General features: G+C 37.1%; 1 long non-coding RNA gene across 1 annotated transcript in view; it reads left to right on the top strand.

Moving 5' to 3' along the window:
- The window catches only part of LOC123609702, a 33720-nt gene extending 6818 nt beyond the window's left edge, over positions 1–26902 (top strand). Inside the window, exon 3 of the long non-coding RNA XR_006717912.1 lies at positions 26476–26902. This is a non-coding gene — a long non-coding RNA (uncharacterized LOC123609702). The remainder of the gene's footprint in view (positions 1–26475) is intronic.
- Positions 26903–27908: the final 1006 nt, after the last annotated feature.

Raw genomic sequence — 27908 nt, 5'->3', positions numbered from 1 at the left:
TGTAGAACATAATAGTGATGGCTGGACATTTACAGTGAGTAATGTAATGGATGAATAATCTCACTATTCTTACTTTTAAAAAATTTAATGCTGGTTTTGCTGATGGAGGCATCTTTGTTGACTCTAATAACAGCAACCTAAGTGTGTGCTGCTTTAAACATTTCTGAAGCGCTTTCTCAGGCAGTATATCTTGTTGGATACTTTCTATGCCCTGAGACATAGATGTGGACAATATCATCCTCATTTTCAGGTAAGGAAATTATTACTCAGAGAAAATAAGTGGTTTACTTAAGGTAATTCACCTGCTAAGTGGCAAAATGCATTAGAATCAGGTCTTCTTATGTGTAGTCAAGTATCTTCGTCATTCTCTTCCCCACACCGACACTTGGATATCAGTAGGTCAAGGCAGTGGGTCCAGAGTCCAAGGTGGTAGGTTGGGCATGAATGCTGAGAGGCAAACAGAGGAGAGGAAACAGTGTTGAAATAATGAGCCAAATCTATATTTGGGGCATACATATTGCCTTTTAACTTTCTATAACACCGTAAGATAAACTGAAAATGCTTTATAGACCAGAAATTCAATTGAATCTAAAATAAAAATGGAGCTATCATTTGAAGATCAGATGAGATTATTAGCCCGTAACTTATTCAGAAAACTTTAGATATCCTGGAATTCTCATTCAATAAATATTGATTCTACCTTATTGACATAAAATGCTTTATAGTGGAATATAGGTGATGACCCACACTAATCGAAGTAGGAGGACGTCATGGGACAAAGGGGAGCACATTTGATATAGTGCTAGGTTTGAGTTTAACACCAAATTCTTCTGCCTCGCTTGGGCGAATCATTTAGCTTCTTTGTGGCTTAATCTTTTCAGTTGAAAAATGGGAATAACAAAACCTATCTCATAGAAGTGTTGTGAGGATTAACTTATAAATTACAGGAGTTATTCACCATTGCATGGATTTTAGGAAATCAATGAACCTTCCATAATTGCAATGCAGTAGTATATGTATATAGGCCCATGAACAGAACTCTAGAGAGAGTGCTTATTATTGCCATTAGATGCTCAAAGGACTGTTAGATGAACCAGCATTGTATGTGAAAAGGATTTTAAATTGTGAAACACTATGTAAATAGTGGCATTCAAGGGTAAAGAAGCAATGCTCAGGAGGGAAAAACAAAATGGTAATTTTCAGTAGGAGAAAAAAAATATCCATTTGTCTTTAACAAACTTGGACTAGAATTCTATAAGATGATTCGGTAAGTCTAATTTACATACAACATAAATTACCTGTAATGGCAAAATTACTTTCACTTATAATAATTTTAAATATAGGCTTGTTAAACAGTGCGTTTGAACATATTCCATAGATGATAATCTCTAATTTACTAGTTTCTGTTTCTTTTTGAAATTGTAATGCATATATTTGAGATCCTTTTATAATTTTCCTTAGGTGATGTTGTTGAACACTTAAGTGTGGGATAAAACAAGTCTTCCCTGGTTCCAAGTAGTTAAATAATCTGTTCAATTCTTACCTTGACTTAATGAATTGATTTATAACACTTGAAGCATGTCAGTCCTTACCTCCTACTAAGATCCACTATTTGGAATTACTAATCAATTCTCAACAAATATGACTTTTATGAAAATTGTCCTTTCCACACGTAAAACAAAAACAGACTCAACCTGGGGTAGAGTTGAGGGAGTAACATGGGGAAGAAGAAATAATATCAAAGATCTTACATTAGAAACCTTCCCTAAAGTACTAAAGAATCAGTACTGCATTTAAAAAATAGGTTGGGGTTGGTCAATGGAGCAATAGATATGCAATTTGGATGGAACACTTGCTCTCTCAGATATAAAGACATCATTGTCTGCGGAAAGAGTTCTATTGCATAAATAATGTTGAGATGACAGTGGAATTTAGATCTCCCAGTCTCTTCCTTGATTTTGGCAAGGTTGAATGCAGTGGAAACCACAGTGGTTCAGGAAGAATGCCATCATGATGTGATGTTTTATTACAGAAAAACAAAACCAGATGGTATAGGTTAGAATAATGTATCAGTTGATGTCCCAGCAGGAAATAGATGATTCATTCCAAAGAATATTTCAAGGAGTATTTAATAAAGGGGCCATTTGTGAAAATGTAGGTGGGATATAGGAGAACCATCAAGGAGAAGTACCCCAATACTAGTCACTCAGAGCCAATTTCCACCTATAGATCTGAAGAGGTAAATTACCTGGAAGGAGAGTCTTGTGGAGGCATCACCTTGTGAAGAGCCATGATCTTTATGGGGAGGAACCAGCAACTCACAGTGACCCACAGAGAGGGAGTTAAGGGATTATGAATACTCTGTTCCCACTCTCTTCTCTCCCTCTAATCTCCTGCCAGGTCTCTAGTGGTTGAACTCACGCAGAAGCCAGAGGGCAAGACAGCTCATTGGTATACTCTTTACAGGCTGGCTTCCTGCAGCAGAGGAGGGTGGAGAATTTAACTGAAGGGGTAAATGGAAGATATCTGTTACAGTTAAGCTGCAGGGGCAAGAAGTCCCCCAACTTGGTGGTTTGCAATCCCAAAGTCTTCTCACTCAGGCTGAATGTTCAATGTTTGCTCTATTCACTATGGAATTTGGCAGGGAAAGAACACAGAGTAAGTTAGAAGCAGCTAAGCTTAAAGTATCTGAAACTACTTTCCTATCAGCATTCCTAGTGGTACTCAGAAAATATTATCAGTTAACCTCCTATCTAGGACTTATTCCCAGACGACTTTGCCTTTCACAATTCAGATAAAATGAAGAATAGTTTCTTTCTACCAAAATATTAGCAAAGTAGCATCATGCTGTATATCAAAATAGACTCAATATCCAGCTTCCAAAACAACTCATAACATAATAACTTTTCCTTAGTATAGATGAGATTACCATCACCTTGCCCCTCACCAGTTATGTATTAATTTGGTTTGGCTTCTAGTTGCTGGCAACTGCTTCCCTTTGCCTGAGGGCATTCTCTGGCCCATGGAGTCTGCTCTGCCTGGGCATGCAACAGCCTCAGAGTACTGGGAAGATGCTGCCATGAAGGAGCGTCCTCAGTGAGACCCAGAGGAATTCTCTCATCCATGGATGGGATGGCAGTGAGGTGCACATTCTAGAGGATCTCTTAGTTTCCTAAGGCCATAAGACTGTAGCCATTCAAGGGCAAATTACTTGATAAAGCACCTTTTATCGGCTTCCTTCCCTTCCTTTTCTCACTTCCCCTTTCTCTCACAGTATCTCCTGGGTTCACCTTCCAAATAAACTCTGAGGACTCAAATCTTTATCTCAGGGTCTGCTTGGAGGGGGTAAGGGGGTAGGGGCAGGGGCAGGGGCTGACATAAACTAACACAGTGGACTATTTCTTCAGCTACAGGCTTCCTTTTATTTATACTGAATTGTGGGACCTGGAAGGACATTAGGAAGTCTTTGGACAAATATCATTGGTAGGTAAAGAGGTTATAGGCAGAGACAAGGAAAGTAGCCTAAAGTAGTTTAATGAAGACCTTGATTATAAAGCCTTTCACTAAGGAGGATGTGAAAATATTACAGATCTTAAGACTTGGAAATTCCTGAATTAGATATCGTTTAGACATTAACTATATATATATATATATATATATATATATATATATATATATTTCATGTTTTGCTTGAATCATTTAATCTATAAAGATTGCGAATGATTTATTAGATGGCTAAATTAGTTGCAAGGTTTCTGTCTCCTCCACTTTAGCCAATGTGCATGGTGGAATAGAGACAGGATGACTGTAATAAATAGCCCATTCAGAAAACAGAAAATTGCATTATACGTAGTAATTGCCGTCCACGGTAATGATGAAATCCTTTTGGACAGCTGTTATGAAGTCCTGGCTGTGAGTGACATTCCTTGCTTAGAACTCAATTTTGCTTTCGGAGAGGAACTTCCTTGTCCTCTGTGGTCTCTGGTTCTGCCATCTGGGGCTTGTCGCTGGTCCATGACGTGACATGGCCACATTTGTAGTGGGAGTTGAGGGCTCCAGAGTTTTTTGCTGCGTACTTCCTGTCTGTATGAGTTGGGTGGCTTAAGAGTTGTTTTAATTCTCCGCCAAGGGCTTTAAAAAGAAAGTATATTTTCTGTTTTTGCTATTTCATCATACATGATCATTCAGAGAAGGAAAGGAGCCTATGTCTAGGCTTAAACTTCAAATGTCACCAAGAGAAGAAAACAAATCCAATAATAATAATAATATTCCCATCATGAATATTTTTATGTCTAGCAATGTTTCTGCTTTGCAGGTGGGGGCAAAGGAAAAAAGGTTTAAAGATACAAATTCACAAATAGACATCATTTATATGGATTTACAGTAAAAAATATGTGATACATATTTTGGCCAATAGGAAATTCAAAATCATTTACATCAAGAATTTGTCATATAGGTGATATGTCTAAATAAACATTAACTCTTAAATTTCAAAGGATTTCAGGGTATTTTTTCAAAAAACCACATCAATAAACTAATAAACAAATGAATAGAAAACTAATCAGCCAAAGACTTTTAAGTTTTAACTCATAGCTGTTTTGGCAATATAATTTCCTTTAAAGTTACTAAGACTTTCCTCTCTTTGCTTGTAGTTAGTTCAATATGCTGGTACTCACAGCTACAATTCTTTGTTAGACATGATTCTTAAATCCAATTAATTTATTTTCTTTTTCATCACAATTTTTTTTTCTCTAGTCAATGACATTTACCTTAGGGACATCAGCCTTGGGTTGAGGGCCCAGCTCAATCTAAACTTTGTCACATAATTATATTATCAGATCCTTAATGATTCAATTAAAAAAATCTTATTCTCTAATCTTTGGAATCTAATCTTTGAGATAAGCATGCCCAAATTTTCAAAGATTTAAATTTTTGGAGGCTTCCTTTCTACTCTCTCTCTCTCTATATATATACATACATACACACACACTCATACTATATATATATATATATGTATATATATATATATATACATATATATATATATAAAAGATTTCTCTATATATTTTTATATATTTATAAATTTATATATATTTGTAAAAGATTTAATGCTTTTCTTTAATCTCTTGTTTATTTTTATTTACTTTTAAGTCAACTCTATGCCCAACGTGGGACTTGAACTCTCAACCCTAAGGATGATCTACTGAGTCAGCCAGGCACTCCTACTTTAATCTTTTAATATGCAAAGACTGCCAATTCTTTATTAGATGGCCAAATTAGTTGCAAGTGTTTTCTGTGGTCATTTCTTCTTCTAATAGCTTGCTACATAAAGTTACTAATATCTAATGCATGCTAATGTAATTCTGTTTTCCAATCTCTACTAGAGCCACAGGCTAGGAAGGTGTGTGGTTTGCCTCTGCAAATATCATCAGCATCATTGTAACTGAATATTTTCCCACTGCCTAACTTGATAATTCACTTGCCTAGCTTCTGATATTAGTTTCCTAGTTTTCTTCTGCCAGTAACACAGATTTTATATTTTTTGTTACTACCAACTCTGACTGAAATTTCTATGTAAGATAACACTAATTATAGTAGCAGGTAAACCTTGAAATATAAATGACTTAATCTAACAAGATGTTTGGTTTTTGCTCATGTAAAATCCAATAGTTGGAGGGGCTGTGGGTTCTGCTTTATAAATTCATCTAGCAGTCCAAAGTAGCAATACTCTGTTGTTTTAAATATATACTTTTCAAGGCACTGACACTTAGCCAGCAGATATGGAAGGGATAATGCAGATTTGTTTATGGGAGGTTTAATTGTTTTATTTTTTTCTCTCTCATTATCTTTATTGATACTAAGAATCAAAAACAAGCAAAGTTTGGGGTGCCTGGGTGGCTTAGTCGGTTAAGCATCTGACTTCGGCTCAGGTCATGATCTCACAGTTTGTGGGTTTGAGCCTGGAGCCTGCTTCAGATTCTGTGTCTCCCTCTCTCTCTGCCCCTCCCCAGCTTGTACTCTCTCTCACAAAAATTAATAAAAACACTAAAAAAAATAAGCAAAGTTTGGTCTCATCTGCTCCTAGAAGGTTTTCTTCCTTCTTAGAGTGCAGCTTATGGGAGGTTTTTATAGCCCAGCTTGGAAGCAGTACAGATCACTTCTGTCACGTTGCATTGGCTCGAAATCAGGCACTTGGCCATACTTAACTATAAGGTAGCTGTGGGCCCAGGAAGCTGTGACAACATGTAGATTTTGATAAACCCATAACATTTTAGTATTCTTTACTACACTGACTGACTATTATTATTTTTGAAATTATCTTTTGATTCAGAGGGCTCTATTATTTATACATAACGGTTGTGAAGATCATATTCCAAAAAGAACTATGATTTTTTAATTTCCCACACTATGATATTTAGTCTTAAATAAAACGAATAACTTTAATTTTATGCATGCTCCTAGTAGCACAAAACATGACCTGAAAATTAAAAGACTAAACTTTTTATTTGAAGCCTGGTACGGTCTGGCTGTTTTTTCTCGGGCAAATTACTTATCTTCTTTAAATTTCATTTCCTTGTTTATACACTGAAAGAACAGCACAAGGTGAGTAGTTTTCAACATTTTCTATGACAAAACTTTGGTTATCTTCCCTCCCTCCCCCATCATTAATTACCATCACTTACAATGTTAAGTGATTATTTATTGGATAGCAATTTTAATTAATCAAAGATACAGGTAACTACCAACACAGATCTTCAAATCAGCATGATTTGCCATCATTATCACAATGACAGACGTGGCTATTTTGGCAGGATAGATGATGAGAGGTAATTAGTTATTCAAGAGGTATTACCTATGGGTTTATGTTCAAATAGACAAGCTATTTTCTGGAATTTTGAGAAATTTAAAGTTAAATAGTGTACACGTTATCATCTATGGTTACCATAATTAAGTAGTCTTTCCAAATTCGATAAAAATATCTAGCTTCTTATTGTGTATTAAGATATAACTATCCTGCATCAATTTCCAGGTACACATTGTACATTTCAATATATGGATTCAAATTTCTTATGAAGAAGAAAGTTTTCTTGGATTGTAATTTTAGTATTTGTTAATTCCATGGTTTTGATTTTCTTCAACAGGACCTCCAATTATACTCATGCTAGGTCTTCTTTGTCCTATGTTTATCTCAAATTATTTTTAATCTCTTTGTTTACTTTTTTTAGTTCTATTTTTTCTTTTTTCTTTCTCTTTTCCTAACATTGCTTCTTGAGTCGTCTCTCTACTTTTATATTAGTTTCCATTGAGTCTTCATTTCTAAACCTATTACTTTTATTTCTAATTCTTTTATGTGGTCTTTTTGTTCTCATCTTTCACTATATATGTATTTATTTCTTTAAGGTTATTTAGTCTACACATTTATTTAATATTAAATTAATATTTAATATTTAATATAATAATATTTAATTTAATATTAAATTAAATAATATTTAATTCTTTTCTGTTGTTCATATTGGAGTGAGCTGGGTACCTCTATACTTCAAAGAAGAGATTCCTGTGTAGGGGATAGAAGTGGGTCAAGCCAGATTTTTTTCTAGAATTTGGTTCTTCTTTTGTACTCCTCTCTGATTTTGTATCCTGTTGTTGGTACAGAGTATTAAAAAATATGGTCTCTCCATATAGCCAAGCATCCAGTATTTTCTGATATCTGTCTGGTGCCCTCTGCCAATTGTATCTGAATTTTCTCTTCTTCTTTACTCCCTTAGTTTCTGACCTAACAAATTTATGTTTATTCCAAGAAGTTTTACCTCAGTCCAGGGTTCTATTTTGTTTTTTTGCTGGGTATTTCTAATACCCCTGAGAAGAGTCTTTTAAAACAAAGACCATAACAAAAGACAAAGAAGCACATTGCATAAGATAAAGGAGTCAATCCAACAAGAGGATATCACTTTTGCAAACACTTATGCACCCAAAATAAGAGAATCTAGACATAAAAATCAAATATTAATAGAAATAAAGGGAGAATTAGATAGCAATGACAGTAGGAAACTTTAATATCCCACTTACGTCAATGGATACATTATCAAAATATAAAATAAATGAGGAAACAGTGACCTTAACCAACATATTATACCAGATGGACTTAATATATACAGAGAATTCCACCCCAAAACAGCAGAATACACATTTAGAAAAAATACACATGGAATATTCTCCAGAGTAGATCACATGTCAGGCCACAAAACAAGTCTCAAGAAATTCAAGAAAATTTAAACCATACCAAGTATCTTTTCCAACCACAACGGCATAAAACCAAAAATCAATTACTAGAAAAAAACTGGAAGAAAACCCCCACAAACAAGTGTAGAGAAGAACATATTAGTAAACAATCAATGGGTCAATAAAAGAATCAAAGAAGAAATAAAAAAAATATTTTCAGACAAATGAAGATGGAAACACAACATTCCAAAATCTTTGGGACACAGCAGAAGAATTCTTAACAGGGAAGTTCATACAATACAGGTCTACCTCAAGAAACAGGAAAAATCTCAAATAAATAATTTACCCTTATACCTGAGGAAACTAGAAAAAGAACAAAGTCCAAAGTAAGAAAGTAGGAAATGATAAAGATCAGGGTGGAAATAAATAAAATACAGACTGGAAAAAAAAAAAAAAAAAAAACTAAAGCAAAAGATCAATGAAGCTAAGAACTGATTCTTTGATTGTCGTTGAAAATTCAACAAGTTTCTAGCCAGAATCATTAAGAAAAAAAGAGAGATGACCCAAATAAATAAAATAAAAAAATAGAAGAAGAGAAATTACAGCCAATAACACAGCAATATAAAGGATCACAAGAATGCTGTAAAAAATTACATGCCAACAAATTAGACAACCTAGAAGAAATGGATAATTTTCTAAAAGCATATAATCTTTCAAGACTGAAATCATGAAGAATTAGAAAATCTCCACAAATCAATTAGCGGTAATGGAACTGAATCAGTAATCAAAAAAGTCACAATAAACAAAGTCCACTTCAGAGGTTAATTCTACTACACTTTTAAAGAAGAGTTAATATCTACCCTCCTCAAATTATCTCCAAAAGTTGAAAATGAAAGAACACTTCTGAATTTATTTTATAGGGTCAGGGTTACCCTGATACCAAGACCAGACAAAGATATTATAAAATAAAAGAAAAAAAAGAAAAAAGAAAATCGCAGGCCAGGGTTACTAATGAAGATAGATGTAAAAATCCTCAACAAAATATTAGCAAACAAAATTTAACAATAAATTAAAAGGATCATATACCATGACCAAGTGGACCCATTCCAGGGATTCAAGGATGATTTGACATCACAAATCAATCAACATGACATACCCCATAAAAAAACAAAAGATAAAATTCTTATGATCATCTCAATAGAGGCAGAAAATGCATTTGACAAAATTCAACTTCCATTTATGATAAAAACTCTCAAAAAAGTGGATAGAGGAATACACCTCGACAAGGTAAAGGCCATATATGACAAACCCACAGCTAATGTCATACTCAAAGGTAAAAAACTGAAAGTTTTTTCCTCTAAGATTAGGAACAAGACAAGGATGCTCACTATTGCCACTTTTATTTAACATAGAATTGGAAGTTCATATAGTAAAGAATGAAATCTCGCTATTCATGACAACATGGATGGACCTAAGGTGTATTATGCTAAATGAAATAAGTCAGAGAAAGATGAATACCATGTGATTTACTTACATGTGGAATTTAAAATAAAAACAAAAAAATTTTTTAAAAAGCACAAAAAAAACAGAATCAGACTCACAGATACAGAAAATAATCTAGTGGTTGCCAAAGGGGAGCTGGGTGTGGATGGGCAAAATAGGTGAAGGAAATTAAAAGATATAAATTTCCAGTTATAAAATAAATAACTCACAGAGATATAATATACAGCATAGGGAATAAAGTCAATATTTGCATAATTTTGTGTAGTGACAGAACTATTGAGGTGATTCTTTCATAATGTAAAAAATGTTAAATCACTATGCTGTATACATGAAACTGTTGTAATATTGCATGTTAATTTAATTCAATAAAATATAAGTTATAAATGCATGACACTCTTTACTCAAATTTATTTACTTCCATTTTATACAACAGAGCAAAAATTTGTGCTCACCTCCACTCCTATATATTATTCATTGATTATTCAAACAATATCTGAGCTAATGGTCTACACCAATCATTGGTCTGGTGCTGGGTATATAGAGACAAAAACATTTGTTTTTATTTTTTAGGGCCTTGTAGTCTTTTTGAAAAGACAGCCATCACACATGAAACTTCCAATGGAATCAACTTTAACAGTTACAAAGAAAATGGAACTGAAGTTAAAAGGATAAATAACCACATGAAATGTTTCAAGTCTGCTTGGAAGAGACAACATTTGAATTGAGTCTTAAAAGATGAGGGGTATTTGTAAGAATAGGTGAATATAAGAAAGGACCTTCCAGAAGAGATAGTATGCTTATTATTATGGTAGGTCTATTGTGCTTAGCAAATGGTGATGACTTTAGTAAAATGACTTTAGAGGCATGTTAATGGCTTGGAGGAAGTGGACAAGAGTTTACACGGAGTTGGCAAAGGAACACTAGGCCAGAACTGTGGTAGAAGGGACTTCAGAGCTAAAATAAGAAATTTGACTCTAATTCTATAAGCAATAGGAAGCAAGAGAGGTTTTTAAGCAAGTGAATGACATGAATAGACTTAATTATTAGGAAAATAGCTAGAGTCACTCAACATTACCAGCTTGGTCAAGGGGTTCTGAGCCAAAAAGTTGTTCTAAGAACCTAGGCAAAAGATTATAAAGTTCAGAATTAGTCAAAAAAGATGGAGCAGAGGACTGGATTTAAGGTATTTCTGCTACAGATCCCACAATAAAAAGAGTGTTTAGACTTTAAAATGCTTTTAGAAGGAAGCAAAGTAAAATCATAATATGTGAATTTCATACGAAGATCTTTCAATTGAATCTTAGCTTTTACCAAAGAAGCATATATTAGAAGCATATATTAAATAGTCTCAATTTTTGGTCTGCCAGGTTATTTTTACATGATAAGAGTTTTCAAGAAAGAAGAATCTTTCCTTTCCAAAGAGTGATAATGTCCACTTTGACACCTCTCTAAATATCTCCAACATGAGCCAGTTGTATAGACAAATCCAGGTCTTCAACAGCCATGGGAGCTTTTGATGCAAGACAAAAACAGTCCAATACGGAAGTGTCTGTTCCCATAGTGCTTGCCAAAGTCAAGGCTCAGCACAAGCTGCAGTTATTTTCCTGGGTTTTATGTGTTCAAGGGTATGATAATAAAAAAGAAAAACAAGTTCTCTGGTAAACCACATTTATAGGCTCCTGGACTGCAAAGTTCACAGCAAGGGTCTTTCTCTTTTGAAGTCAGCATATTTCTTGAGAAACAGAAGAGTACAAGGTCTGTGGAAGACAGGAAGGAGGGTAAGAGAGCATGTGAAGTGTTCTGCACCTGGGGCTCATGGCTCTGTGGAGTACATGGAACTTCAAGCCCAGATGCAGGCTACAGAAGGCCTTCTAACTCTCTGAAATTACGGAACAACCATGGTGGATGCATGGATTTTTGATGGGGAAAGTGTTCGTTGCTTTCATCAGATTCTCCAGCTTTAAAGAGCTGACCTTTGAAGATAAGACTGGACACGAACTATGACAAGATAGATCAGTTTATGATAAGAACCAAAAGAGTGATTTACATCATAAGGTTTTGCTACTTCAGAAGATGTAATTAGTTTGTCTCAATGGACTTAGAGTCATCTCTTTAGTTATGTATATTTATAAAGTTTGTTTAAACAGCCACACAACTTTGGGCACATTTGCCTCTCTGAGCCACAGTTTTTTCCATTACTACCTCCTAGGTTTGTTGTGATAATTTATATAGAACAGTTTGCACAATCCTTGGGAACGTTTTAATTACATATTTATGACAAATGCGGGTATGACATTTGTTATGCATGTGTATGCATAGTAGCTATAAATACAAAACTGAAGCTTAGTGAATTGTTGAGGATTAGTCATATTTTATTTATGATCATCTCTTGGAAGCTGAAGAAAGAAGATCAAGTAGCAAGAATGTTTATGTTTTGCAAGTACTGATTTTAAGAAGGCAAACGTTAGGTTCTGATGTTAACCACCTGTTGCCAAGCCATGAATGAAGAAGAATTTGAGTAAATGACAATCCCTAGTTGAGGAAATGACAATCTTTAGAGAGAGTGAGTCAAAGTGACAATTTTTAGGAGAATGTACAACCAATAAGGATCAGACCCCACTTCTGATGGCAAGGATTATAAAAACATTCCATAAAAAAATTGAATCCTGGTCAAACCCAGGCTGCTGTTTGTCATATCCTGCTTGCTGAGTGATCCTGGAAAGTTAATCTGATTCTTCAATTTCTCCCAACATAAGTAATTGAATTGTGGGTCAGGTGGGGCCCTGTGTCAGCAAGCTATAATCAGGGAGTTTGGTCACTCCATGGCTTCCTTAACCAGCACACCAATCTGATTAAGGAGCCCAGTCTACAAAAGGGCCTTGCTTTAGGACACAGGCAACTTCTTTGTCCACTGACCTCCAATGATTAGGCCTCTGACTCAAGAGCTTGAGTTTTGAAGACTTAATGTAATTGGACGACCACGATGGGTCCCCTTTCTTTCTCCCAGTCTACCTCATCCCTCCATTATTTCCGTGGCTAGCTTACAGGTTACCTAGAACACTTAATAATCCTTTTATTTGATTCCTTTGTACTGGTGTATGTATATTTTCTCAGACAGCCTTTCCCTCTGACAGAAAAATATTTTGGTAAACCAAAACAAAGCAACTCACCCACCAGACAAAGTGATTACTAAGATAGAGATCTCGTTGGAAGATATTAGCCAGCCGTGAAGCAGAGACATATTTTTCTCCATGCTTTTTCATAATAGTGTTCATAAAGTCATATGTAAGTTGGATGGTGTGTGGTTAGAGCAGTGAGGAAGGAGAGAAAATGTGCTGGAAGGGAAAGAGCACCGGGCTGTGCTGTCAACAGACCAGGGCTGAGAGCCGGGCCACGGGTTACTTACTTGCTGTTATCATGGCGGACAATTTACTTCCTAGAAATGTCCTCTCTGTGAAACATGGATGATGATGCCTGACAGGGCAATTCTACGGGTTAAAGGTAAAGTGGGTAAAGTGCTTGGCACCAGTGAACACAAGCACATTAAACGTGTTTTATTGTTTTGCTCATGTTCAATTCGTGTTCTACCTTAATGAAACTCCATATCAAGTACTTTATTTTTATGTAGGCAGCACATTTGCGTTAATCATTTGGTATGTGCCTAGTGGTAGGTGCTGGGACACAAGGGAATAAAGCAGAACCCCTACATTCAAAGGCATAACAGTCTAATTGTTTGGGGGGTGTTTGTGTACATGTTCAAAGAGTAGAGCATAATGAGTCCTTGCCTTGTTGAAAATATTATCTAAATGAAATGAAATCAGTGAGGTGGTATTTTCACTGTGCCTGGAGGACACAAAAATACATAGATAGCTCATAGTTAGGAATGGCGGTTATGGGAATTCTAAGAGGTGAATATTGAACTCTGAAATATACCATGGGGAACAAAAGTGATGAGCTGTGTTTGTGTGGTTAGTTTCCTCGTGGTATTCTCCTTCACTTTTTCAGCAATAACTTAAAATTTGTCACGTTGGATTCTTCCTGAAGTCAATCTGACTTGAATTTTAGACCCAGGATCTCCCTTTTCACTTATTTCTTTTCAAAATACCAAGTTCCCCAAAAGATTGACAAGTTTTTAAAAAGATATAATCAGATTTTTTCACAACAGGTTTGCTGCCAGAATACAGGTGTCATGAAAACCCCTGCTTAACCTAACCCAAATGGGGAAGGAAAAGACTCATATCAATATCATCGTCACGGACAAACAGATTTGGACAAATCTGCCACTTCTGGTCATCTGATCTACAAATGTGGTTGACAAAAGAACTATCAAAAAATTTGAGATGGAGGCTGCTGAGATGGGAAAGGGTCCTCTCAGGGAGGCCTGGGTCCTGGATAAACTGAAAGCTGAACATGGACACATATCACCGTTGACATTTCCCTGTGGAAATTCGAGGCCAGCAAGTGTTATGTGACCACCGTCGTTGCCTCAGGACACAGAGACTTCATCAAGAACATTATTACTGCACATCTCAAGCTGACTGTGCTGTCCTGATTGTTGCTGCTCATGTTGGTGAATTTGAAGCAGGCATCTCCAAGAATGGGCAGACCCGTGAACATGTCCTTCTGGCTTACACTGGGTGTGAAACAACTCATTGTTGGTGTTCACAAAGTGAATTCCACTGAGCCACCCTCCAGCCAGAAGAGAGATGAGGAAATCGTTAGGAAGCCAGCACTTACCTTAAAAAAATTTGGCTACAATCCCAACATAGCGGAATTTGTGCCGATTTCTGGTTGAAACGGTGACAATATGCTGGAGCTAAGTGCTAACATGCCTTGGTTCAGAGGATGGAAAGTCACCTATAAAGATGGCAATGCCAATGGAACCATGCTCCTTGAAAGTCTGTATTGGATCCTGCCACCAACTCGTGCAAATGATAAGCCCTTGCGTCTCTCCCTCTAGGATATCTACAAATTTGGGGGCGTTGGTACCGTCCTTATGGGCGAAATGGAGACTGGTGTTCTTAAATCCAGCATGGTGGTCCCCTTTGCTCGAGTCCATGTTATAACCGCAGTAAAGTCTGTGGAAATGTACCGTGAAGCTTTGCATGAGGCTGTTCCTGGGGACGGCGTGGGCTTCAATGTCAAGAACACATCTGTCAAAGATCTTATCATGCAATGTGGCTGGTGACAGCAAGCAGCTGGCTTCACAGCTCAGGTGATTATCCTGAACCATCCAGCCAAATCAGGGCTGGACATGCACGTGTGCTGCATCGTCACCCAGCTCACGTTGCTTGGAAGCTGGCTGAGCTGAAAGAGAATATTGACCGTAGTTCTCGAAAAAGTCTGGAAGATGCCCCAAGTTCATGAAATCCGGTGACGCTGCCATTGTTGATATTGTGCTTGGCAAGCCTGTGCATGTTGAGAGCTCCTCTGACTATCCTCTGGGCTAATTTGCTGTTTGTGACACGAGACAGATGGTTTCTGGGGGTGTCATCAAAGAGTGGACAAGAAGGCAGCTGAAGCTGGCAAGGTCACCAAGCCTGCCTAGAAAGCTCAGAAGGCTAAATGAATATCATTGCCACCACCTGCCACCCCAGTCTTAATCAGCGGTGGAAGAACAGTCTCAGAACTCTTTGTGCCAATTGGCCATTTAAGTTTAGTAGTAAAAGACTAGTTAGTGATAGCAATGCACCGTGAAACCTTCAGAAGGAAAGGAGGATGTTTTGGGGATCCATTAAGTTTGTGTGTGTGTGGCAGTTTTAAGTTATTAATTTCTCAAATCAGTACTTTTTAATGGAAACAAGTTGACCAAAAGTGTGTCACAGAATTTTGAGACCCATTAAAACAAAAGTGTAATGAGAGAAAAAATTAAAAAATAAAAGATATAATCAAATTTTGCTCTGCATCCCTCTTTTGCTTGCCCCCCCCCCCCATCTCCAGGAAACTTTTTGACATCCACTTCATAAAATAAGCAAGTAATTATCTGTTTGGGGGATGGAAAACAGAGGAGGTGGGAAGTGAAATGACTGGCCTACACTCCTGTTATTTAGGCATGGAAATTATTTGTTTAGTGATTTTGTCACAATCATAAAACAGTTTTTGCATTGTCTTGGCCTCTTTGTGTGCTTTGAAAGAGAAGAGTGCACTTAAAACATTCTGTTAATTCTTGGGAATTACGTGTATATTTGGGGAGGGTGTAAAAGAGGCATTCTTGAAAGAAAAATGTTTTAAGCACAACTGGGAAGACATGTTAACACAGAAAAAGGAAAATGAATAAAAAATTTTACTTTAGAATTGAAAGAGATTTTAGAGCTTATCTTGTTTAACTTCCATGTGTACAGATGAATGGCCTGGGTTTAAATGTCTTGCTCATAGAAGGTCACACAAACTGAGATGTCCTGACTTCTAGAATAGGGCTTTGCTCCCCTCCGTTATTATGAGATGACATGGCAGGACGGTCTAATAAATATTGTCATGTTGCTGTGACTGCTTGTGAGGGCAGGTTGTTTGTACAAACAAAGTTTACATAATACCTGATACAGAAATCCTAGTGCCCTGATGTAACTTTAATGATGATGCCTTTGCTCTCTAGTTTCATTTATTTTTTAATTTTTTTTAAGTTTATTTATTTATTTTGAGACAGAGAGAGAAAGCATGCATGAGCACAGGGTGGAAGGCAGAGAGAGAAAGAGAGGGAGAGAGAGAGAGAGAGAGAGACAGAGAGACAGAGAGAATCCCAAGTAGGCTCCATGCTGTCAGCACAGATGCTGATGTGGGAATAGATCCCACAAACCGTGAGATCATGACCTGAGCCAAAGTCAAGAGTTAGATGCTTAACTGACTTAGCCACCCTGGTGCCCCTGTAGCTCCATTTCATAAAAGGTCTCCTTGAGGGCACTAAATCCTGCTCTTCTGGAAGAGCTCATCCACCTCCCATGGGTAAACAATTCGCTTCTTTACAAATTTTGTTTACTCACAATCCATAAACACAATAAATCCTGTTTTGTGTGATTGCTGTTACCACAAAATTAGACAGACTTCACTTGAATGAACAGTGGTAGACTGTTGCTAACATGGGCATCAGCTCTACATAGTGTCATAGAAAGGAAAAAAAGTTTGACCGAACATATTGGATTTACAGTTAAGTGACTATAATTATTTAATTGTGGTTACTCTGAATACTTCTGCAGTGTTGGAAAGCTAGTGGTCACTATGGTTGGTTTAAAAATCAAGTAACCCATTCCATAGTTTATAGGTGAATGTTTCTGAGTTTTAAAAAAGTTTATCAGATAGAACAATTTGCATTGGTTTTACCATTATATTCACCAAAGCCATATTCTCTCTATCTATACTCCAATACCTTCCTCAGCATTTGATCTTTAACTTCTCCAGAGACTGAATTTCAAGGTAAATTATACAAAAGTAAGTTTTGAAAGAAGCCAGTCAAGACCTAGATTTTGCTGTTTCTCAAACAAACTTTTCTTATTACTGTAGTTGAGGCTGGTGAGATTAGTGACTCTATTTTTAAAATATTTTTATAATTCAAGTTGTTTGGATTTATTCTTTTTTTGGAGGGTTTCTTTTCTTTTCCTTCCTTCCTTCCTTCCTTCCTTCCTTCCTTTTCAAACACAATATATGTGAAGAAGAAATAGTAATTGATGACCATTTACACCCACTTGCTTCACTCTGGAGAATTCTCTCACCTCCTCATCCATGCCCTTACCAAAAGCGGCAGATGAAAGGAAATTTCCAACTGTATGTAAAATTTTGGGAATATTGCAACATACTGATGGATCTTCTATAAGTTTGAAGCGTCAGCTCTTTATTAAGACCAATTTATTAATATTTTTCTCTTAGGTCATATTTATGAGAGCAGATCTGCTTTTAATGATATTACCAATATATACAAGGTACAGCTATATCACATCATCACATTGCACATCAGAAACACAAAACACACAACTCATTTGCATCTTCTCCAGGCCTCAGTTTCCTCATTTGTAAAGGAATGTGAGAAGGTGGAATGATTTTTTTTAAGTTTATTTATTTTGAGAGAGAGAGAGAGAGAGAGAGAGAGAGAGGATGTGCACATGACCAGAGGAGGGGCAGAGAGAGAGGGAGAGAATCCCAACCAGGCTCCATGCCACCAGCACAGAGCCCCATGCAGGACTTGAACTCACAAATTGTGAGATCATGACCTGAGTCGAAATCAAGACTCAGGCACCTAACTCACTAAGCCACCCAGGTGTCCTAGGGTGGAATGATTTCTAAGGTGATTTCCTGCATAAACTTTTTATGAATGTATTCTTAACACATGAACTTCCTAGCAATCCTGACAGCAAAGAACACTCTTACCAGATTATTCCCAAATGTAACACTTTTTTTGTGGTTTATAATTTAAATCTAAAAATGTGGATGATGTACATTCAGAAAGATTTAGGTTAACTTAGAAAATTATGGATGGATCTGCCATTTCCTATTTTAAATCCTTAACACAGGCAATCCACTGTGTGTTGTTTATTTCACGAAATGCCTTAATCCTTAAAGATCATAAGAGAATCAGAATATTCTTGTAATATTACTCTTCACAATTTAAAAACTTTGATTATGACTAGCTTTGTTCTTGTCTTTTAAGATTAAAGGGTCACAGATTTTTTTTTTTTTTTATAATGTTTGCTTATTTTTGAGAGAGAGAGACAGAGTGCAAGCAGGGGAGGGGCAGAGAAAGAGAGAAACACAGAATCTGAAGCAGGCTTAGGGCTGTCTGCACAGAGCCCAACACGGGGGTCTAACTCACAAACCGTGAGATCATGACCTGAACCAAAGTTGGACGCCTAACCGACTGAGCCACCCAGGCGCCCCTGAAGGGTTGTATTTTTTTTAAATGCCCTCACTATGCTGCACTCTTGCTGTCATGTGAGTACGATCTGGGGTGTTTCCATGGCCCTCCTCCAGCTTCATAATGGCCTTTTTTACAGATATGCAAGAAATTATTAGATTAATTTCCAGGCCTGGAGATGGTTCTGTATATTTTGAATTTTATGACCGTAAGATGTTTGATGGACCTCCTATTCTATTTTCGTTGGCAACAGATGCAGTACATTGGGGTGCTGGATAACTTAGAAGAAAAGCATCACATAGAAATACGCACTGAAACTAAAGCAGCGGCGATTTTAAAACAAATAGAACTCAATCCCTCTGTAGTTACTGTTTTAGAACTGATAAAACCTTTCATTTTGAAAATGAAGAGGAAAGTGAGGACATAAAGTATATTATGTGTACAAAATAAGTGAAATTTCCTTACTGCTAATCAGATAACTTGGAGTTTCTCCGACACCACGCCTTCCTTGTCAATTACCCCCTGACACTGATCAGCCTCTGTTTTTACATCTCCATGTTAAATACAAAGAGTTTCCAGCCTCTACTTTTTTTTTTTTTTTTTTTCTTATCGGTGAAAATTCTAAGCAGACGTTGTCACAGTTGTTTGGATGCTTATTTATCTAAGCTCTCCTAAAACCCATGAAGGCAGAATTTGTTTCTTTCTTTCTGCTTTCTTCTTTGTATTCTTAATCCTAGCAAAGTGTCTGGCATGCAGCAGGAACTCAGGGCGGATCTAGTAAATATTTGCAGCGAGAAGTACTGTGCGCCCTGAACACTAACCGCCACTGACGTCTTTCATGTCAGGTTTGCTGGAAGGAAAGCTCACGTGCTAAGAATTGGGTTCATAAAAAGTTTGCGCAGGAAATCATCTTAGGAACTATTCCATCCTCTCACGCTATTTTACAGACAAGGAAACTGAGGCCTGGGAGAAGATGACAATGAGTTGTCTTTTTTGTGTTTCTGATCTACGCATTTAAAATTTAAAAAAATATAACGTTGACTTATTTTTGAGAGAGCGAGAGAGCGCGGGGGAAGGGCAGAGAGAGAGGGAGACACAGAATCTGAAGCCGGCTCCAGGCTCCGAGCTGTCAGCACAGAGCCCGACGCGGGGGTCGAATTCACCAACGGTGAGATCACAACCTGAGCTTAAGTCAGACGCTCAACCGACTGAGCCACCGAGGTGCTCCTGATCTGTACATTTTAACAGAGCATAAACAGTAATATTAACATATAACAAATTATATTCACAACAGAGGCGGATGATATAATTTCTCACATTTTCCCCAGCTTTCATGACGCATAATTCACAAATAATACTCTTATATACATAAGGTGTACAATTTGATGATTTGATATAGCTGTACATTGTGAAATGATGCCCACCATCAAGCTAATTAACACATCCATCGTCTCATATCGTTGAGCACGAACCGTATGGCTACTTACAAATCAGAACATTTTGCCGTTTAATAGCTTTGTTGTGATATCTGTTGGGTTGTCTCTGAGTGCTCAGGGTTGGGCTGGCTCGCAGATGGGAGTTATGATACAGCAGCCTCCGGGGGCTGTGGTGGTGGGGATGGAAAGGCTCAAGAGCCTTGAGCAACATGGCCAGTGGGAGCAGAGGTCCTTGTCTTCAGTGTCCTCCAAAATGAGGTGGATCTGAGGGGAAAACTGACCTGGAGACGGCAAACAGGTGGATCCTTGCAGGCTTGCGGCATGGAGACAGTTTCTATTTTTCTCTTCTGATCTGATATTTGCAGATAAGATGGAAACCAGAATATACTGGAATATCTAAGAAACCCAGCCAGACACAGGCCTGTTGTTTGTTCTGTCTGCAGAACAACACAGGTTGTTTGTTCTGTCTGCAAGAGTCTCATTTGTGTGTGTATATATATATATATATATGCAGAAAAATACATTGGGCTGGTTTGTGAATATTCTTTCTATTCTTACTGTTAGGATTAGAGATAGAAATGTGAAGGTGAAGACAAATTGAATTAAAATTTCCAAAGTCTCTGGGAGAAGTGAATGTGTACCATGTTGAAAACAGATATTCAAATAAGATTCTAAAATATCTTCCCCAGAGCTAAGAAAACAAAAACAAAATGAAACCACCCCCCCCCCCAAAACCCCCAGTCTTATTCCTAAAAGACTCTTTTGAAGCAGGTGTTTTTGTCAAATAGTAAATCTATAACTAAATATTTCAAGGATATGAAGATTCAGAAACATAGATATATTCTAAGAACTTTTTTTATTTGATTAGGTTCTGTCACAGCTCAGTTTTTGTTTTTGGCTACCATTTTATTCAGCAAATATATTCCAGAGTAACATAAAATATGTCCATTTAGTTCATGAGTTTCTTGAAACAGTTGGTGTCTAAATAACTTTATTCTTGGCAGAAGCAACTTCCTGTTTTAAAAGAAAATAAGTTAAAAGGTCTTATAAGGAAGGCTCATGCGTCTTCTTGGAAATCAAGTGTTTCTTACAAAACATTTTGATGTGTTTAGTACAGAGGAATTAGGAACATATGGGTCACATTTTCCTTAAAATGCACATGGTTTTTAAAAATTAAAGGGTAATGTTCTTGGTAAAATAGGTTTTGCCAAACCCAAACTGCTTAAAAAATTGTTCAAGATGTGTAGCAAGGCCAAAGGGCCCCAGGCTTCCACAGTCCTAATAATAGAATCAATCAGGAAAACCAGAATGAAGTCACTAAAGTCATTTTAACAATCTCTTGAAAAAAACCAACAAAAATAAATCTCAATGTAGTAACAATCACAAGCAATTAGAATACAATAACTTTTATGCTCATACCGAATAAAACCCCAAGCTGGTAGTTAAAATCGTGCTAGGAATTCTGGAAAGTTGGCAGTGTACTTTGCTTGACTGAAATAATTGATTACATCTATAAAAATGGCGAAGAGACTAGAAGGGATTGCACAGATAAAGTACTTACCAGAAACGATTTAAGAATTTTACTGTGGTTGCTTAAGGAATAGAGGTTTATATGATTGTTTAAAACCCACACATTCTTTAGTAGAAAGATGTATGAAGAGGCAATGACCACAAAAATTTCATTAACCTGGTATTGAGTACTACTTGTCTTGTCTGGAACAGAGTCTATTAAATCGCCTAGTGATGATCCCAGGGATGATGGGATAAAACGACTCCAGGACGTCAGACCTGAGGCTGTATATGTATATGGCCAGAATCAATTTGGTGTCCCATCAACTGTCAGCAAACAAATCTAAAAAGAATCCAAGTCTCTGCGCGTCAATATTTGCTTCTCTTAACTACTTATTTTGATGTGATATCTTGGTCTCGCACATAGTAGGGATCTGTTAGAAATGTGCCGATTGGATTTGGTTTCTTTGCATGAGAATACCTCGCATCCTTTTTCAAGGTCTTCATTTTCCCTGCATGATCTGCCTCTGGGTATTATGAGTAAACCCTCAGGGTTTTCCTCTGCTGGTTGACTCATTGGTGTTTTAAGAAAAAAAAATACTACAAGGCCTTAGAATAATAATAAAAAAAAATCTTATTCTTCTCCAACTCAGACTGAATATAATCACCTCCAGCAAACGACAGAAACATTATGTTTACCAGTTGGGCAAGTTGAGCCAATAGTGCAAAGGTTCTGGAATCCTTCCAGTTTCCTCTTCTCTGCTCAAGATGCATGGCATTGTCTCCTGCTGAGAAGAATTCTAATTACTAGACAACGTGGGAACAGGGCAGACCGTATCAGCAGACATTTGCATGGGACGTAGAGTTTGCAGAGACACAAAGTGCTCATAGAAATAATGCCAGTGTTCCTCTTTTTTTGTTTTACCAGTTCTCTAGGAAACTATATGTTTTGAAAGGGAACAGGACTGATGCATTTTAAGTCACAGGGAAGGATTTGGAAGGGTGTCTAGGTTGAGCCATAGGGGTTATGGTTGTGAGTATTATTGTGTGTATGCAGGGTGGAGGGTGTTACACTGACTTTCATCTAGATCTAAGTGTGTAAGGAATTGTGTAAATGTTTCAGTGTGTGTGTGTGTGTCGGGAGGGGACTTTGGCTTTATCAGAATTACTGGGTGATGTCAGGGAAAAGGTTATCTCAAAGGGCACTAAAAGATACATATCAAGGCTATGGATTCATTACTAAAAAAGTGATTTAAGAGAAGTGATCTAGTTCAGTTGATTAAGATTTCTAAGGGGAATGAATCTTCAGATGTCAAAGAAAAAATATTTTAATTAGAATATTTCCAGAAGTCCCTCTCAGTGACATTGACACAAGCGTTTCATTTACTCTCCCACCCTTCCTGCTCTATTGCATCTGACTCTAGCCTCCTTTATCTTATTCAGTTTAAATCTTGGTCATAGCTCCCGAAAATGATTTCATTCTTACCAATGTGTCTTCATCCACTGTTTGCAAAACATTTCTCTGTGAAGCTTTCCTTGATAATTCCAGCCCACTGGTGCCTCCCTCAGTTGTCTAAACTCATAATACTTTTATCATTTCTATGGTTTATTTGATGCATGCCAATATATTACATTTAATTTGTCTCCTTGTCCTCAATCGGGTAAGAGAATGCATGTTGTGTATTTCTCTGCATTTCTTATAATGTCTAGCACCTTCTGCATTAGAAGTACTCAATGAATATTTGTTGAGTGGATTAATCAGGTTCATGCATAAAAATGTGCACATATAACCCTTGTAGGAAGGGACAAAAAAATAACAGAAGGCTTTAAAACTTATGAACCGGTTTTTTGTTCTGTTGCCCTAGCAACATTTTGTTGAAATTCTTCATATTGAGTCTAGTCATATTGTTTCTTGATTTCTTAGGGAAGTCCTGGCTTTCCAGTGGGTATGAATCCTTATCAACAGCTACCAACAGTGCACGAGATACACAATAGTCCTTCTATTCCACAAATGATTTTGATTTAATTTTGAGGGCCAGTCTCAACACGGCAACAGAGTTCATTGCAGTTAGTTTGGGATTTCCCTACATTCATTTTTCCCTGGAGTCGTATATGACTCTGAAGACGTTAAATAGTTCTATGGGTGTGAGCAGAAATGGCTCTTGGCTATTAATTTGGGGGTGTCATGGCTGAGATATCTTTGTTTACCCTGTCTCATTGGGTCTTGGGATCTTTCTCTTAAGTCTGTGCTGTTTTTAGGGTCAAAGTTTTACTCTGCTGTTTCTTCTCACGCTAGGTCACAGAAATCTCTAAGAGACTGATCCAATCTCATCACTCTATATTTGTTACGGTTTCCATCTCTGGGGTTTTGCCTTCCTAAGGAAAAGGATCCTGGGATTCTTTCTGGAATGTCTTCTTTAACAATTCCCCTGAGAACTGTCTCCCTTTCTCTCATGTATGTAGAGACATATAAACCAATTTTATTATTTGTGAATATGGGATCAGAGCAGAATCTATTTTATTAAGTTTACTTTATTTATTTTTGAAAAAGAGAGTGTATGTACACACAAACTAGGGAGGGGCAGAGAGAGAGAGAGAGAGGGAGACATAGAATCTCAAGCAGGCTCTGGATGTAAGTGCAGAGCTCAAATGCATGAACCATGAAATCATGATCGGAACTCAGATCAAGAGTTAGATGCTTAACCGACTGAGCCACCCAGGCACCCCTCAGAGTAGAATCTTATTCTACTCAAATCTTTTGCTGTGATTATAACATTTCATCCTGGATTTCATAGCATTGGTCTCAGGAGTTTTTGTTTTTGTTTTTTAAAAAGTTCAGAGGCAGGAAATAACATATACTTAATGGTCTAAATTCTTGAAGAGGAGTAGGAATAAGAGTGGGTTAGATTTGCAAACTATTATGAGAATATATTGATTAGTATCTCAAAAGTGTGAATCCATTAAGTTTAATGGAATCCATTAAATTTAGGAAAGGGAAATAAGAGGTTTACTCAAGCTGTTTCTACCCATGCAAAATCATGGAGACAGAATCAATGGTCTCTCCTAGGGCACTTAAAGAAACTGAAGGAATCGTTGGCTTGAAAGAGATGTCTATACTAAAGGTATTGCCATGACCCAGGTAGCAGAGTAGAGTAGAGCAATCTGATGACTGACAGCAGATTAAGTGTGGTTAATGAGGCAATGTCTATTAGGACAACCAAGGTTAAGTAAGATGTGACCCTGACTTCCTTGGCCTCTTAGAGAATGGTAAGGATGCTTCTATAGCCAGTATATTTATAAAGGTTTTATAAAGAAAAAGAGGTTCAATTAAGAGCACGCAAGTTGACATATAAGAATATTGAGGCTGTAACTGAGACCTTGTGTTTGGCAACTCACGACCACATTTTACCTGATCCTGGTGAGAAAGGTTTGGTATTCATTAAGAATTGTATCTGTGTTGGGGGTGCTCAGTCAGTGGCTCAGTCAGTTGAACACCCGACTCTTGATTTGGGCTCAGGTCATGATCCCAAGGTCATGGCATGGAGCTTGTGTCAGGCTCCACACTAAGCATGGAGCCTGCTTGGGATTCTCTCTCTCTCTCTCTCTCTCTCTCTCTGCCCCTCTCCCTGGCTCACATATGAACTCCCTCTCTCTCTAAAGAATAAACAAAATAATAAATAATTGTATCTGTGTTATACATAGCTTAACTGGTTTCATAATAGTGTATGTGTAACATATAGATCCATACATTTGCTAGGTCTTACTGATTGAACTGGATAGATTTGTTCATGCACTGAAAACCAGTTCATGAGCAATGTTTATATGCATGATAAACTTGTGGTATTGGAGAAGAACCATGACAGGCAACATTTTTGTAGCCTTCATGGAGCTAACATTTCGGAGCTAGTCTCTACGGCATTCTTTTGGCTTTGCTATATTAATTTCCTCCTTTTCAAGCTTCATTGGAAGATTTTAGTAGACATATCTGGACCCAAGTTTGGACACTTGTTCATGATATTGGTGATTAGCCAGGGAATACCCTGACCCAATACATAAATAGGAGATGCTTTTAATTGGGTGCTTTCTGGTATCCAGTCCAAAGGTATGAACCAACTGAAAACACCCAAATCTGACATTTACCAGCTGCCTGGTTTGAGCCTCTTCTTCCTATTTGATAGAGACCCTTCTCTTTGACTAAATCTCTTGGACCTATTTTGTAGGATCTCTGGGGTGGGGGGGGGCAGATTGAGATCATTTCGAAACTAGAAGGAGCTACATAAATATAAGATACGGTTACATGTTAATATAATGTAATAATATCTTTTCATAAGCAACAATTGCTAACTAAAATTATTTAAAGTAAGATGACAGCTTCTTTTTAAAATCACTTTTGCTTTTTATGGCCTCTGATAGAATTAACCTCAGAATTATCTCAAACTTATGTGCTCGGAAATATTCAAAATATAAAAACATGTGGTAGGATGCCTGAGTCATGTCTGTTAAGTTTACTATGCGGTGTACTAATTTCTCCGTTCAAGCTGCTACACATAATGATATCAAATCACATTATGATAGGAGATCCCAGAGCAGTGACTCTGCAAATGGTGATGGGGAGGGGATAAGGAAAGCAACAATGTCCTGAATACTAAAAAGTTTCCCATTACCAGGCATTTGAGATGATGTAGACGAAACTTGGTTGGATGCATAACTAGAATTAAAAATAACTATGTTTCTTCGATTAAAGACATTAAAGACATTAAAACATTGTAGACTTGTTGAAATCATAACCTTAGAGGTTTCTGACTTCTTACCTTTCTCCAAATATACTTTTAGGAAAAAAATCCTAAAATATGATATGGTCAAAATATTCACATTTCCTGACATCAGCGCTGTAACAAGGTTCCTAAACCCTCCTATTTGACTGAATTACTGAAGCCTTTCACTTTTTTTTTTTTTTTTTTTTGTCAGCTTCACAGATACCTTGGATATGCCTGTCCTCTCCTGCTTGTGTTTGGGCTAACCAATCTGCTAACGGGAAGAAATCAGAAATATTGCTCAGCTTTTGTTGTGTATATTTGAAGGCTTTTCTAGGATGTTCAAGAGACAGAAATGCCATCCCAGAAAGTGGACCCTGGGAAAGCTGTGAGAAAAGGTGGGATTTAGGTTGAGAAAACTTTAAGAGTTCAGAACGTGAAGCCCCAGTTGCTTAAACCTATAATGTTTGCTGCCTCTATTTAAATGGATAATTAGATCAAGGGACAAAGTCAAAGATTCCTGCTATGTTCTAGTTCAATTCTCTGCTGTTTGATATTAGTTAAAAGTCTTTTAGCTGCAAGGGAATAAAACCCAACTGCTGCTGATTTAAGTAAAAACAAAGTAAAAGCAGGGTGTGGTGGTGAGGGGGGGCTCATTGGCACATGTCACCTCAACGCCAAGGCTAGTCTGTAGAGATGGCTGGATCCAAAGATGTGGGCAATATTAAAAGCATCAGTGGCTCTCTCCACTGAACTTTCTTGTGTGGTTTCATTTTTTTCCAACACGGTCTCCTTATAAAATGGCTACTCTCAACTCATACCCTTTAAGCTTAGTAAAGCCTAGCAGAAGAAGAAAATCTCTTTCATGATAGGTCCAGTGAAAGTTCTAGGGTTCAGTTTGGAATGAATTCATTCTGTGCTTCTCTCCAAACCCCTGTGGACAAAGAGATAGACTCTATTGGTTGGATCTGGGTCATGTTTTCACCTAGCTGGTGGGAAAGAAAAGTAAGGATGGCGGTGGTGGGGGTTGGGAGGAGGGGGTTTAGATGCCCAGAACCGCATGAACTGAGAGAAAAATCTAGGTACTGATATCAGGAGGAAGGATGGCTGGATAGCCAAAGATAAGAAATGCCCCTTTGGGTGTGTTTATAAATTACATGAAAAACCCACACTGTCCTCATGAATTGACCATCTTCACATTTCTATTAATAAAAAAAAAAAAAATCACAAAGAGACAAAAGACCAGAATCCAAGGGCCAGTGCTATTCCTTGAACAGTTGCTACAAAACTGAAATCTGCTTCGAAAACCATAAAGTGCTATATTCGTTCAAGCTACATACATAAAAGTGCTTTTAGTTGTTCATCTGCTATTAATTTTTATATGTACTTATAATAAATTCAAGTAATCATGAGATAATGCCTCTCTCATGATTATCTGATACTTTACAGAATTTTAAAGGAGACATATAATGAATCCTAGAGCACTGAATTACCTCATACCTTGCAATATCTTGCAAGGAAAAAAAGTCTTGCTCTTCAAAATATCCTTCTGTCTTATTCTGTGACTGAGACTTATAGTCACCTGTGTAAATATGCCATTTGCTGCTTTAACAGTATGTGAAACACATGTATAAATACATAAATATA

This window comes from Leopardus geoffroyi, chromosome B2 (genome assembly GCF_018350155.1).
Source record: "Leopardus geoffroyi isolate Oge1 chromosome B2, O.geoffroyi_Oge1_pat1.0, whole genome shotgun sequence".
Classification (NCBI taxonomy): domain Eukaryota; kingdom Metazoa; phylum Chordata; class Mammalia; order Carnivora; family Felidae; genus Leopardus; species Leopardus geoffroyi.
The sequence above is the reverse complement of the archived record's forward strand: the minus strand, read 5'-3'. Positions and strand labels throughout refer to the sequence as shown.